General features: G+C 43.7%; 1 protein-coding gene across 2 annotated transcripts in view; it reads left to right on the top strand.

Moving 5' to 3' along the window:
• Nucleotides 1-14,329, top strand: part of pax5 (paired box 5) — a 257,499-nt gene that overhangs the window by 141,744 nt on the left and 101,426 nt on the right. The window lies entirely within an intron of this gene.

Genomic DNA, 14,329 nt, shown 5'->3' with positions numbered 1-14,329 from the left:
TTTCTGTTTCCCCCTTTCTTTTTTTTCCAATAAATTATATAGATTTTTCTTTTCCCACCTATTTACATTATTTTTAAATATTTTAAAATCTTTTATGCTCTCCCCACCCCCACTAGAGCTATACCTTGAGTGCCCTACCATCCATTCTTAATTAGCACTTTCGTTTAGATAATATCACCAACTTTAACACCTATGTGTTCTTTTGTTCTATTGTTGTTGACATCTTTTGATGATCTGCTTCTATCACTGCTTGTTTGTCCCTACAACCACACCCCCCCTCCACTTCTCTCTCTCTCTCTCTCCGCCCCCCCCCACACACCTTAAACCAGCTTATATTTCAACTCTTTCTTGACTCGAACTCAAGTTCTGTCGAAGGGTCATGAGGACTTGAAATGTCAACTCTTTTCTTCTCCGCCGATGCTGCCAGACCTGCTGAGTTTTTCCAGGTAATTCTGTTTTTGTACTGGTCAACTTATCTTTGCAAGACAGAGCCCTATAATCAATAATTGGAGTGAAATCACACGTAAGTTATGACACAGCATCTAACTAATGAAGCTGAAAGAACATTTTTTTTTGTATTTCTAGGCCTGTCAATGAAAGAATTTCAGGAGCAGATGGCTGTTTTTTGATTCGCCGCTTGGGGCTGGGGTTACCCTGTGGTTCATGACTCTTTTGAGGTGCCATGAACCATGTATACTTATGGAAGAGGCCTGACTCCACAAAAATTGCAGGAGGCGGTGCGGTTGAGGGTGGGGGGTTGGTTGGGGAGTTTGAACTGCCCACCTGTGCAATAGAGCCAACAAGGGCAGGAGTGCTGTGTGAGGGTGGCCTACCCATATCCTTATCCCATACTAGCAAAACTTGCCAGAAACTGGAATGGGACAGAAATCTCCAAAATTGAGTCCTGCCTGCCATTTTTATGGGCTTCACGACTCAGTGAAAATCTGGGCCACAATCTTTCCAGCATATGGAAAAGGGAAAGTGCGATGTATATGAAGAGCTGGCAACTGCTCTCACACCTTGTGATAGTCAGCCAAATATCACTTTAAGGAACATAGAATTACCTTATCAAATCACAACCACAAAACTTCTAATAGACCCAGTGGCAAGTGACACATGAGAATAACATACCCAGGAGTATGATACTTCAGTCTGATTAAAATTTGATCAGTACAAAGAGAATCTAAACGTTTGTGCAATAAGGAGACAGTCCATAAACTGGACTAAGACAATACGTTGTAGTGATTCAAAGTAGATTTATAGTGTGTTTTCAAAAAGTTTACCATCTAGTTAAAACTATATTGCATGTGCAGCAGGTTCAGTGTGTCAGAATGAAGGATGGAACCTTTAGGTTTTAAGAATATAAGTAGATTAAAATGTTTTGCGCATTTTGCACCTTTAAATTATTCAGATTGAACAGTCCAATCAGATTGTGCAGGCATTGGCTGGAGTCTCTATGTTGCACTCTCAGTACCTGGGAAACCTGGGAAACTTCCTCCAATTCCAGCCTCTTGTTTATCCCACATTTTCTTTGCCCCAACATTAACGGCCTCACATTCAGGTGTCTATATCCCAGGCTTTGAAATTCCCTCCCTAAATCTCTCCTTTGCTGTTCCCTCTTAGACCAAACTTTGGCCAACTGTTCTAATGTTTCTTCCCTTGGCCGGGTGTCAGTTTTTATCTGATTACTCTTCCATGCGGCACCTTGGGACATGTTACAGTTAAAGGCGCTATATAAATGTAAGTTTTCGTTTCTGATTCCCTGATCAGTTCAGACATGCTGCATTTACTTCTGATTCCAATTTGAAGGGAGGGAACTCAGGACAGACATAAGGATGAAGGCCTCAGGTCCTTGGCCCTTTTTTTTGTGTTTCTGCTAAAACCACAATCTATTCATGGGGATTAATAAGTGGCTGTGCCTTGTCTGATTGGCTGGTTACAATGATTAAGAACTGTGCTAACAGTAGACTTGTTGTCGTAGATGTCAAACTGACAGACAGCTCATTAAGAATCATTGACATTAAGAATGCATAGAAAATGCCACTTGTGAGGTTATCTGCGATATATTGAGAGCCTCATTCACTGCAGTATTTTAATGCAGTAAACCACATCTGGTACAAAACGTTTGGCATAAAGAGGAGATTTTTACTAGGGCATTTCAGGTCCAACCATGTTGTTGTGGGACTGGAATTACATATGGGCCAAACCAAGTTAATGTGGCAGGTTTCCTTCCCTAAAGTACAGCGATAAACTAGTTTGGTTTTCAAGATAATCCAACAGCTTCATGGTCACATTTACTGATACCAGCTTTTTATTTTCGGATTGGTCCAGACCATATGAATGTATCTGTGCATAAGTGTACAAATAAGTTCATTATGTATTTACAGTATCCTAATGAATCAGTGTGCCTATGCGTTCATGGTATCTGTTTTGCTCTCATCATAGAACAAGAAGCTGCCTTGTTCAAAAAGCGCACATCCACAGTGCAACTTACTGAGCACCAACTGCCACCACACAAACTTGGAGCACAGATACACACACACACTACAGCAGAATACCATAGTGTAGTGGAAATATGAATAAGCCACTGAATGCTACTGGGGAAATAGTGGCCATGGATTAGGGATCACCTGGTACAGGGCACCTCCTGAACCATGCGGAGTCTTTTTTTACTGAGATGGATTTCAAATCAATATGGTTGAACATCAGGCCACGCCTGATCTGCATCCACATCACTGGGAGGTTAAGATTGGACAAACTATTGTCTCCAATCTATAGCTAAGCACTTGGCAACAGCTGTCAATTCTGCAGTGAACACTTAATTTTGCATTCTGATGAATGATGTCACCACTCCTATGAGTGGTTTTGAATCCATGCTGCAACAGGTGGCCAGGGCTGGGTTCAGCATTCATTGGCAGGCTTCAGGCAATGAGTCAGCAGTTGCTCGATGCTCCAGTGTTCTTAGCCCACAAAGATCAATGGGCATCTTGAGGGAATACCTTCCAGCTGTGGTATATGTGGAGCTGCAAAGGGACATTGACAGGATGGTATTCGTGCTAGTGGCAGTTACGATTCATCACTTAGTTGTGCACAAGTGCTGGAAGGCATAACCTCTGAAAGCAGTGAGCCCTTTGCCCTTGCAACAAAACCTCCAATACCGATGCTAGATCAGGAGTGATCACAGATGCAAACTGTGCACAACAGCATCCCGGTTATACTGTACTTGGTTCTTCAGTCATCCACCAGTGCTACTTTCTCAGATGAGCTGGAATCAGCAGCAGGAACACAGAGACACCAGGGGCAAAAATAATAAAAAGTACCTCTTGACATTCAATGGCATTACCATCGCTAATCTCCCATTATAAACATTCAGGTCAGAGGCTGAGAATTCTGCAGCGAGTAACTTGTTCTGACTCCTCAAAGCCTGCCTACCATCTACAAGGCACAAGTCAGGAGTGTGATGGAATACTCTCCACTTGCCTGGATGAGTGCAACTCCAACAACACTCAAGAAGCTTAACACCATCCAGGACAAAGCAGCCTGCTTGATTGGCATCCCATCCACCACCTTAAACATCCACTCCCTCCACCACTGACGCACAGTGGCAGCAGTGTGTACCATCTACAAGATGACTGCAGGAACTCACCAAGGCTCCTTTGACAGCACCTTCAAAACCCATGATCCCTACCACCTAGAAGAACAAGTGGAGTAGATGCATGGGAACACCACCATCTGGAAGTTCCCCTCCAAGCCACACACCGCCCTGACTTGGAATTATATCTCCGTTTCTACAGTGAAGAAACTGGAATTCCTATGCTATTGGAACACATGTGTACCTACACCTCATGGGCTGCAGTGGTTCAAGAAGGCGACTCACTATCACCTTCTCAAGGGCAATTAGGGATGGGCAATAAATGCTGGTTTAGCCAGTGTTGCGCACATCCTGTGAATGAATAAAAAAAACTCATTGAGCATTATACTGTGAGCATTGGAAACTCAATAAAATTAATTGACTTTTTATATATATTGTTGTGTCGTTTTGTTTTATCATCATACAAGTAAAATAGTGGCAGTTGTCCAAGAGATCAAGGGTGAGAAATTGGACTCACGCGTACCTGCTTTTTGGGCACATGGAGTGAGCTTAGAGTTCCAGAACGGTGTCGCTGTGCATGTGCAAACTAGACAGAAGTGGTCTGGATTATCTCTTTGGCTGTATTGCCACTGAAACTGATTAGAGAGTGCATGCCGCATGGTCACACCAGTCCTGTTCTAAAATGCCCATTGGGGTTCTACGTAAGTCATAGACCTCAAATTGCATATTAAAGGGGGCTTACTGCCTGAAGCAGGTGGGCTGTTCTTGCATCAATGGAGGGCAAACTTTCAAATTCGGCAGGGGTTTAAAACAGTCAGCATAGATCGATCATCTATTCTCCAGCTTGCCGTGATTCTGTCATCCATTCTCAATAGAAAAGAAAATTGGGCAGGGAGTATAATTGGCACAGACCTGATACGCCTGGCATTGCACACAGTGTTGACACTAATGGGGTGATATCTCTCCTGATTCCATTTTGAGGCTGTTAACAGTTAAAATGGACCACATAATGTCAAAATGTAATGCTGTAATATGATAAACAGAGTCCTGCTCAGTTAATCACAAACATGGGGAGAATTTTCTCCTTGTCGGGTGGGCCGGTTGGGAGTGGGCTAGGGCGGGCATGGAGCTGATCGCCGCCCGTGATCGGCTGTGCAGCGCCATTTTACGTGGGCGGGCCAGTTAAGGCCCGCCCAGCGTGACGCACGCCTGGTAGCGCTCAGCGCTCCCTGTGCTGGCGGGGGGGGAGGAGGGAGAGTCGGGGCCTGCGCTCTTTCGTGCACGCACGTTAGAGAGCACAGCAATATCCCTGAGGCATGGAGCTGCCTCAAGGAGATTAAGTTCACAATGAGGATTTTAAATAAAGAAGGTAAAAAATCATTTACACATGGATGAGGTTTCATGAAAAATGTGAAGGCCGCTTGGGCTCTTCGCCTGCCTGCCAACCTTAAGGTTGGACGGGCAGCCCTGTCAATATCTTTAATTGGTTTCTTAATGGCCTTAATAGGTCTTTGACAGCTTGGCGGGCACTCAGCAAACTCCGGTGCGTGACCGCCGAACGGAAGATCAGAATGATGTGTGGTGACATTGGGACACATGCCCGACGTCAACGCGTGCCATTTTACATGTCAGCATGCGGGGCCCGCCCCCACACGCTGAACGGAAAATTCTCCCCGATGTGTAGTGTGGTAACTTGCAAAGGATGTAGAGAAATGTATATAAAAGACTCAAAACTTTGAGCTTAAGGACTCAGCCAGCATGAAAGTTGTGATAGTAGTTAATATTTGGTCTGTAAAATTTAATTTACGCCATGCTTTAGTACGGGATGAAAAATCTTCAAAATCAAACGATTTTACATTATTGGCTTCAAAGTGTCCTCTGTATATGATGAAATGTCTCAACTTGTGCTGTTATCTATGAATGAAAGAAATGGGCAATTGGTTGAATCACAACAACTCTTAGCTTTTGCTGCACCCATAAGCTTTGCTTCCATTTGCAAACCAATGGCATTTGCAGGCTGTGTAAATGCTGCAGTCAGCACTCTTGCAGCCTCTTGATTGTTACTAATTACTGCCAGATACAGTTCCCTGGCTCAGTGTGCTGACTTCAGCTTCGTCCCGTCAGTTTGAAAGGACAAAGTGACAATGAAATTGACACTTCAGCAGTGTTCTCCAATACAGCGCCAGGGAAATTGACAACCCCACAGCCAGCTTGGAGTTTAACTGGCCTAGGAGTCAGTTTGCATTAAGAAGCAGGGACCAACCAGATCAAACTGTCGACTGGCTGCTCAGAGTCACGCAGAAGAAACTTCTGAGCTTAGTGAAATCTGACATAATAGCTGTATGGCTTTGGGAAAAAAGAGGCGTAGTTTGTTGATAGTTGTTCGATCTTCTGAACTCTTTCTATTGACTTACTGAGGGAAACAGTATGTCAGAGTCAACTGGGTCTTCAGAATTCACCTGCCTAGACATTAACTCATTGTTCAACGAATGACATAAATGAACAAGAAAAAGTGGCCTCCCTGTCTTGTTTTTGGGCACAATTAATTTGCAGCATAGGTGTTCAAGATTACATAACTCTAATCGAACTACACTTCCCTCTGTTGGTTTTCTTTATACACAATTTGCATAATGACATTTAAGTGAAGCTGGTTATTATTAGTTGTTGGTTTGAAATTATAAAGGGGAGTCATGTATCTGCTAAGTTGTATTCTGCCTCTTAATCAGGTGCTAATTCAAGTCTCTCATGTGAGATTCTTGTGCTAGTTACTAATGAAGAGTAGTTGAGGTGATTTCCCAGTGTTTTCCTCAAGGTTTTGCTCCTCAAGAGTATCTTCCACTTGGCGATTTGCTACTGAGATTTGAGTCCCACCCATCCTTTACATTGAGGGTGGGGTTGCAGCTTGCAACTATTTGAGGCAAGTACCTCCACTGGACATCAACCCAATCTCTGAGCCAGCACTCAAGCCTTTGCTTGCTGGAGCTGGCTGGAATAGGACTGGAATCCAGCCCTTCTGACTCATCCGGGAACACTACCCTTGAGCCAGTGGCACTCCCATCAGTTGTGAGTGGTACACTAGACTCAGTCCAATGTTTAGAGATCATATTCTAGTCCACCTCCCGGGACTATCTAGGGTGGGGCTCAACTCTTTCATCTTCTTACTCGGAAGTGTGAACACTACTGTTGAGCCAAAGGCTCACTCCACCATTGGCTAAGGTTCCAGCTGTTTTTTCACCATGGCAGAATGGATTTGTTGACAGAATCATTAATTTACCTGCTCCAGTTAGTTTCTTTGCATAGATACTGTGGAATGTGGAACTTGTTGCTGCTTGGAGTAGCTAAAGCATATCACATTGACACTTTTAAGGCAGGGAGTTGTGGGGGCTTGATGAATATCTGAGGGAGAAGGGATACTGAAATGGTATAGGAAGGGGTATTTAGAGTGGGAGGCTGCTCATGTGAAGCATGAACATTGTTGGAAGAGAAGAAAAGAGTTGACGTTTTGAGTCCTCATGACCCTTCAACAGAACTAGGTGAATCCAAGGAAGGGGGTGAAATATAAGCTGCTTTAAGGTGTGTGTGTGTGTGTGTGTGTGTGTGTGTTTGTGTTGGAGTGGGGGGCTGGTGGTTGGGTGGGGGGAGAGAAGTGGAGTGGGGTGGTGTGGTTGTAGGGACAAGCAAGCAGTGATAGAAGCAGATCAGCACCTCATCTTCCGACTAGGCACTTTACAGCCTTCCGGACTGAATATTGAATTCAACAACTTTAGGTCTTGAACTCCCTCCTCCATCCCCACCCACTTTCTGTTTCTTCCCCCTTCCTTTTGTTTTTTCCAATAAATTATATAGATTTTTCTTTTCCCACCTATTTCCATTATTTTTAAATATTTTTAAATCTTTTATGCTCCCCCCACCCCACTAGAGCTATACCTTGAGTGCCCTACCATCCATTCTTAATTAGCACATTCATTTAGATAATATCACCAACTTCAACACCTATGTGTTCTTTTGTCTGTGACATCTTTTGATGATCTGCTTCTATCACTGCTTGCTTGTCCCTACAACCACACCACCCCTCTCCACTTCTCTCTCCCCCCACCCCCCCCCCCCACCCCCCACCCAACACACACACACCTTAAACCAACTTATATTTCACCCCTTTCCTTGGATTCACCTAGTTCTGTTGAAGGGTCATGAGGACTCGAAACGTCAACTCTTCTCTTCTCCGCCGATGCTGCCAGACCTGCTGAGTTTTTCCAGGTAATTCTGTTTTTGTTTTGACATAGCCCAGTTGGGCCAAATGGCCTGTTTCTGTTGTACAGATTCTATGTAATTGGCACTTCAGGATATCGTGCGTCAAACTATTAGTAGTATTTAAGAAGAGGAAAAAAGTCAATCATACTTTTTTTCCTGAATTTGTGTAGTAGCCAGGATTTTACAAGCAGCTGCCAATTGACAGAGGAATCTTTACCATCGTCCTGACATGATGACATGCTAAATATGTGCCTTCAGTTATATAGGTCCCGATCTCTGTAATTCCCTCCCCAAAAATCTTTTCCGTTCCATCCACTGTCTCCTCTTTCAACATGCTACTTAACTACCTCTGAGAAAGCTTTGAGCCACCTCTCCTAATGTCTCTTTGGCTTGGTGTTAAATTTTATCTGGTTACATGGCTTTGCTGTGTTAAAAGCAAGTTGTTGCTGTTAAACTTCATCGCTTTAAAATAATAGGCTAGTTACACACAGGTCCACCTTCACAGCAGAATAATACTTTGGCCAGGATTTTACATTGGTTGGATGGGCTGGGTGAGAGCGGGCGGGGGCAGTCACAGGGAGCCGACCGCCACCTGTGATCGGCTCTGCACTACGATTTCATGTGGGCGGGTCAAGACATTTTCCCCAGGATGTAGCTGAAGGTAGGCCAGTGTAAGTAGAGAGAATAGTGGATGCTATCTTTTTATTTTTGGGCGGCATACTACTGGAGTAGAGTCTTTTATTTCTGGTGGGGCTGCAGCAGAAGGTATACCACAGAATATGGAATACGCCTACTTTTTATTTTTAGGAGGGCTAGAGTAGAGAGTGTATGTGAAGTATTTCTTATTGCTAATTTGGAGGAATGTAATGGAGAGAGGATATGAGCAGTATACCTGCATTTTGCTTTGGGAGGGGGTATGTAGAGGATATGTTACAGTGTACCCTCTATCCATTTTTGGGACCATGCCAGTAGAGGTGATTGCATATAGTGGGATGATTCTATGATTTATTGCTCCCAAAGAATTGATCTCTGGAAAATGCAAGAACATGATGAATGGATATGAAGTCTTTGGCTGCAGTGCCATGTGATCCCAGAATGTAATCCCCCTGAGAGTCTCTCCCTGTGGGAGCACTGTATCATATGCCTGTTATTTATTTTCAACATCGACAGATTATCCACACTAAATAGCAGACCAGGTGAAGGTGTGGATGAGTTCTCTCCTAGACCTGAATTTAACTAGCAAGAGTGAAGTTCAGCTGCTGGGTGAACAATCTAGGGGCAGTGTGGGAGCTGCGGAGGTGGCCATGGGCCATGGAGCACCCAGAAAGAGAAGCCCCACCCCTGGTCCCCATTGGAAGGCTGCCATGGTTTACTTGGCAGTATCCTCATGTTGCGGGGACCCGATGCTGACAAAATGCTGGTGGGGGCAGAAAGTGGTCATTAATTGGCTGCTTGATTGAATTAATTGGCCGCTCCCTCCAGTCAGTGGGCAGCTGTGCCACTGCTATTCGTGCATCTGGGAGTATCCTGTAGCAAAGGGAAGATGTTGGTTTTCCCTCCTGATGCCTTCCACCACCAGTTTACAAGCCCTCCTGCCTCCCCGCCCGTCTCCAGAGGGCTGGTAAAATCCAGCCCCTAGTGTCACCGAAAGTCATTTCTAGATTCACTCTGCTCTCAGGATGTGGGCATTGCTGGCATTTATTGCTCATCTCCAGCTGCCCTGAGAATGTGGTGGTGGATTTTCTCCTTAAAGTGAAAGTTGAGAAGCAGATACATTGTCAATGGTGTTTGTGGTTTTCAGTTCAACTCAGTGGGATATGTCCTCTCACGTGTAGTAGTGTAAACATGCCAAATGTTTATTTATTTAATAAATAGCTACTCCAAAATGTTGGAAAATGCTCCACATGAAGTGCCAAGATCAATCCTTTCTTTGGGCACACATCCCCAGATTCCTCTAGAGATCACTATCATACATAATTTACTGCATCCCCTCTTTTGGAATCGACCGTGCTCTCTCAATTGCTTTGTGCTGAGTATGGTTCCACAGGCCCAGATACCTTGTCCAAGTGGCTGATATTTATGTACAACAGCGAGTGTTGGTAGGCTGCAAGGGTCATCACAGGCAGGCCCAACACTGCCCCAAACCAATGTTGGCCAACAGGGAATCTGGTTCTTGAGCAGAAACAGTGATTGAAAGTGATGTTTCCTTCCCTAGCCGGGAATGTTGAGGTCAGCTGTACAGCTTCCAGCACAGACCCAGCTCCGTTCAGCTAACACTCAGCATTGACTGAGGCTCAATCCTGGGACCTACATCATCCTTGTGACTCAATTACTCCCTGGATAAATTTACCAAATAGATGAGGCAATGCTCTAATCCTATTTAACCCTCTCCCCTTTAAAACAGATTCACCTTTAAAATGTTTTACTTCCTGTTTTCCTCTTTCCTGGCTACTGTCATATGTTATGAGTGTACTTTTTTTTAAGCAAAAGGGATTTTGTTGATTGAAAACAGGCTCTGAAGGTTGGTTTTACATTCAATCAAAATTTTGGGCAGCAAAGATACATCAATGTGTGATCATATGATTGTTTGACATGTTTCTACCTGACATTTTGAAGCAGGAGGAGCTTCGTCTGTGGGTATCTCTGGAAGTTCAGTAGGAGCTATAGTCCACAATGGGTCACGCTGTACATGACCATAGCTATTATGTATGCATACTCTTGGCATACAACTTCATTTTCTCACCACTTCTGAGGCAGTCCCTTGGGACGGAGGATGACTTTTTCCACTCTGGTTTGATGTGTTCTGAGATAGCTGATAAGTCCAATGTGCAATCAGGAGCCCCTGCCACATGTGGGGAAGGTGGTGCTTGAAGAATTGGGTGGATGGGTTGTTTCCAAATGGTGTAGAGGATCAGAGGGACCTGGGTGTATATGTGCACGTGTCATTGAAGGTGACAGGACAGATTGAGAGAGCAGTTAATAAAGCATACAGTTTCCTAGGTTTTATTAATAGGGGCATAGAGTATAAGAGCAAGGAGATTATGTTGAAGTTTAATAAGACAGTAGTTTGACCTCAACAGGAGTATTGTGTCCAGTTCTGGGTGCTGCACTTTAGGAAGGATGTGAAGGCACTTGGGAAAGTGCAGAAAAGGTCCATAACAATGGTTTCAGGGATGAGGAACTTCAGCTATGAAGATAGATTGGAGAAGTTAGAACTGTTTTCCTTGGAGGAAAGAAAGCTGAGAGGAGATTTGATAGCGGTATTCAAAATCATGAGGAGTGTGGATAGTATATAGGGAGAAACTGTTCTCACTAGAGAAAGGATTGAGAACAAGAGGGCACAGATTTAAGGTAATTGGTAAAAGAAGCAAAAGCGACTTGAGGAAAAACTTTCTCATGCAGCGAATGGTTAAGGTCTGGAATGCACTGCCTGACAGTATGTTGGATGCAGATTCAACTGAAGCATTCAGATAGGAATTAGACTGTTATTGGAAAAGGAAGAATGTGCAGGATTATAGGGAGAATGGTACTGAGCGAATTGCTCATTTGGAGAGCTGGTACAGATATGATGAGCCGAATGGGCTCCGTCTGCACTGTAACAATTCTGTGATTCTGCTTGGAGGTTTGGGTGCTCCGTCCGACACTACAGCTCCACCTCTGCACGTTCCCAACAAAGTCTCTCAATGTGTTCGGTGCCTTCCAGAATGGGCCTTCTCCACTTTGGTTGGTCACAAGCCTGGGTGTCCCATGAGCCGTTGGGTATGTTTGACCTCTTCAGGGATTCTTTAAGCATACGCAAACTCATACATTGGGCTTGTGTATTGAGAATTCCGAGTCCAGCTGGCTGCACAGGACCTTCTGTTTATTAATGGACTACAACCTGTAGAGCCTACTTATCTCCCAATCCAAATTGCCAATATGTACCTTTGGAGTAGGAGGCTGTGCATCATATTGGTAAAATGTGCCCCATAATGTGTGGAGGGCCGCAGGCTTATTGGGTTTCTCTCATCCCAAGCAGGAGTCTGGATAGTGTGAATCTGTAAATGCTTTACATATGGCTGAATTTTCTTGTCACAAGCCTCCGCGAGGTAGAGGTCAGTGCGCCTGACAACAACAGCACCACCCTTGTCAGCGGGTTTGATGACAATGTTGGGGTTCGACCTGAGAGAACGGAGTGCAGTAAGTTCAGAGAGAGACAGATTACAATGGGTGAGAGGAGCCCATGCCCACGAAAAAGATGCAACACCTGCCCCTTCACTTCTTCTCTCCTCACCGTCCAAGGGCCCAAACACTCCTTTAAAATGAAGCAGCATTTCACTTGCATTTCCCCCAACTTAGTCTACTGCATTCATTGCTCCCAATGCGGTCTCCTCTACATTGGAGAGACCAAACATAAACTGAGCGACCGCTTTGCAGAACACCTGCGGTCTGTCCGCCCTGTCGCTTGCCATTTTAACACTCCACCCTGCTCTCTTGCCCACATGTCTGTCCTTGGCTTGCTGCATTGTTCCAGTGAAGCCCAATGCAAACTGGAGGAACAGCACCTCATATTCCGACTAGGCACTTTACAGCCTTCCGGACTGAATGTTGAATTCAACAACTTTAAATCTTGAACTCCCTCCTCCATCCCCACCCTCTTTCCGTTTCTTCCCCCTTCCTTTTGTTTTTTTCCAATAATTTATGTAGATTTTTCTTTTCCAACCTATTTCCATTATTTTCAAATCTTGTATGCCCTGCTAGTCTTTCCACCCCATTAGAGCTGTACCTTGAGTGCCCTACCATCCATTCTTAATTAGCATATTCATTTACATAATATCAGCACCTTCAACACCTCTTTGTTCCTTTGTTTGTGATATCTTTTGATTATCTGCTCCTATCACTGCTTGCTTATCCCTACAACCACACCACCACCCCCCCCACCACTTCTATTTCCACCCCCCCCAACATTAAGCCAGCTTATATTTCACCCCTCTCCTAATATTCACTCAGTTCTGTTGAAGGGTCATGAGGACTCAAAACGTCAACACTTTTCTTCTCTGCCGATGCTGCCAGACCTTCTGAGTTTTTCCAGGTAATTCTGTTTTTGTTTTGGATTTCCAGCATCCGCAGTTTTTTGTTTTTAACAGAAGTAACAAAGCAGATGAACTTCTGAATTGTCTTCATTACTAGTTGCTTCTTAATGCAACAACGATAAATTCCAATTGTCCAATGTGCTTTCAGCAGTAACCTCTACTGCACTTTGATTAAAAGCTTGACCTTCAATATTTAATTAACAAAACAGAAAGAGATATTTTCTCAAACTAACTGCCCGTCACTCTGTATATTTTCTGTAATCATTCCTTGATCCAAAGTCACCTTCTGCAGAATGTCACACCCTTTACTATTTAAAAAATAGCAACAAAAGTACCTCTTACTAACCTGTGAAAAGCTAAAACCAGAGCAAAATGTAATTATACTCAGAAAGTTACTGTGCTTAGAGCTGGCTTTCCATCTGGGATCCATGCCAACATGGTTGCAATGAGACCATTTATCTCAAAGCAATAACTCCTCCAATGACCTACCTTTTGACCCATTTCTCCTTCAAAATGCTTTATCCAATGAACTTCATCTGCTATTCCCACTGGCCCTTTGCTCGGTTCCTCCAACGTCTTTTTCAGCTTCATTAGAAAGTTTTCATTTTCACATGTTTTCTGGTTTTTAAGAGGAAATGTGGATATATATATATAAATTAAAAAGAAGCACTACATGAAATATTTTCAGTAGAAGGAATGTTGTATGTTTGGGGCATTTCAAAAAACTGTGCCCTCCAAATGTCCTGCTTAGTGAATGTTATATCATTATGTTTTTAACCGTCTGAAATGGTTTCTATGGCAATCACTAGTGACAACTCATAGATCCTCCTCATTGCCTCACCATCACTGGTCAAGTGAAAAAATTGTTAGAGGACATGCGGAGAATTAACAGTATGGATAATGAACTGGTAACATTGGTGCAGCCTGTGATGCTTGAAACAGATTAATTTGTATGATACTAACAACATAGACTGTCACAGTGCCACGACGATAGATGATATTAATAGTTGTTTGGTAGTACAGAACTTGAGTATTTCTGAAAAAAGACATTTTGTTGAAGCTTTTCGTTTTTCACTCATCAGGACAAACGCAAGAATACCAATGTCAGGGGAAGCAACAACTTTATACTGTATGAGAAGGGAGTGCTGATTGGTTGGCAGGTGGACACTGATCGGTAGAGGTGTTACCACGGAGAATACGTCAGTTAATGGTGACTGACAATTAACTGCCAAGCATTGTTTGAAATTTTAAACCAGGCAGCTTGACTCTGATTGGTCAAGGCCATACCCTGAGGAATGAACTAGCGAATGGCTACTTATTTTGTTTAGCTGAAACAGGCACAATGTGTGTACATGTTCTTTCTGTCTGCAAAGAACAGGCTCCTGTGTATTAATATATGTAGCTTCCAGTACAT

The sequence above is a fragment of the Carcharodon carcharias genome, chromosome 4 (assembly GCF_017639515.1).
Source record: "Carcharodon carcharias isolate sCarCar2 chromosome 4, sCarCar2.pri, whole genome shotgun sequence".
Taxonomy (NCBI): domain Eukaryota; kingdom Metazoa; phylum Chordata; class Chondrichthyes; order Lamniformes; family Lamnidae; genus Carcharodon; species Carcharodon carcharias.
This window is presented reverse-complemented; position numbering and strand designations above follow the sequence as displayed.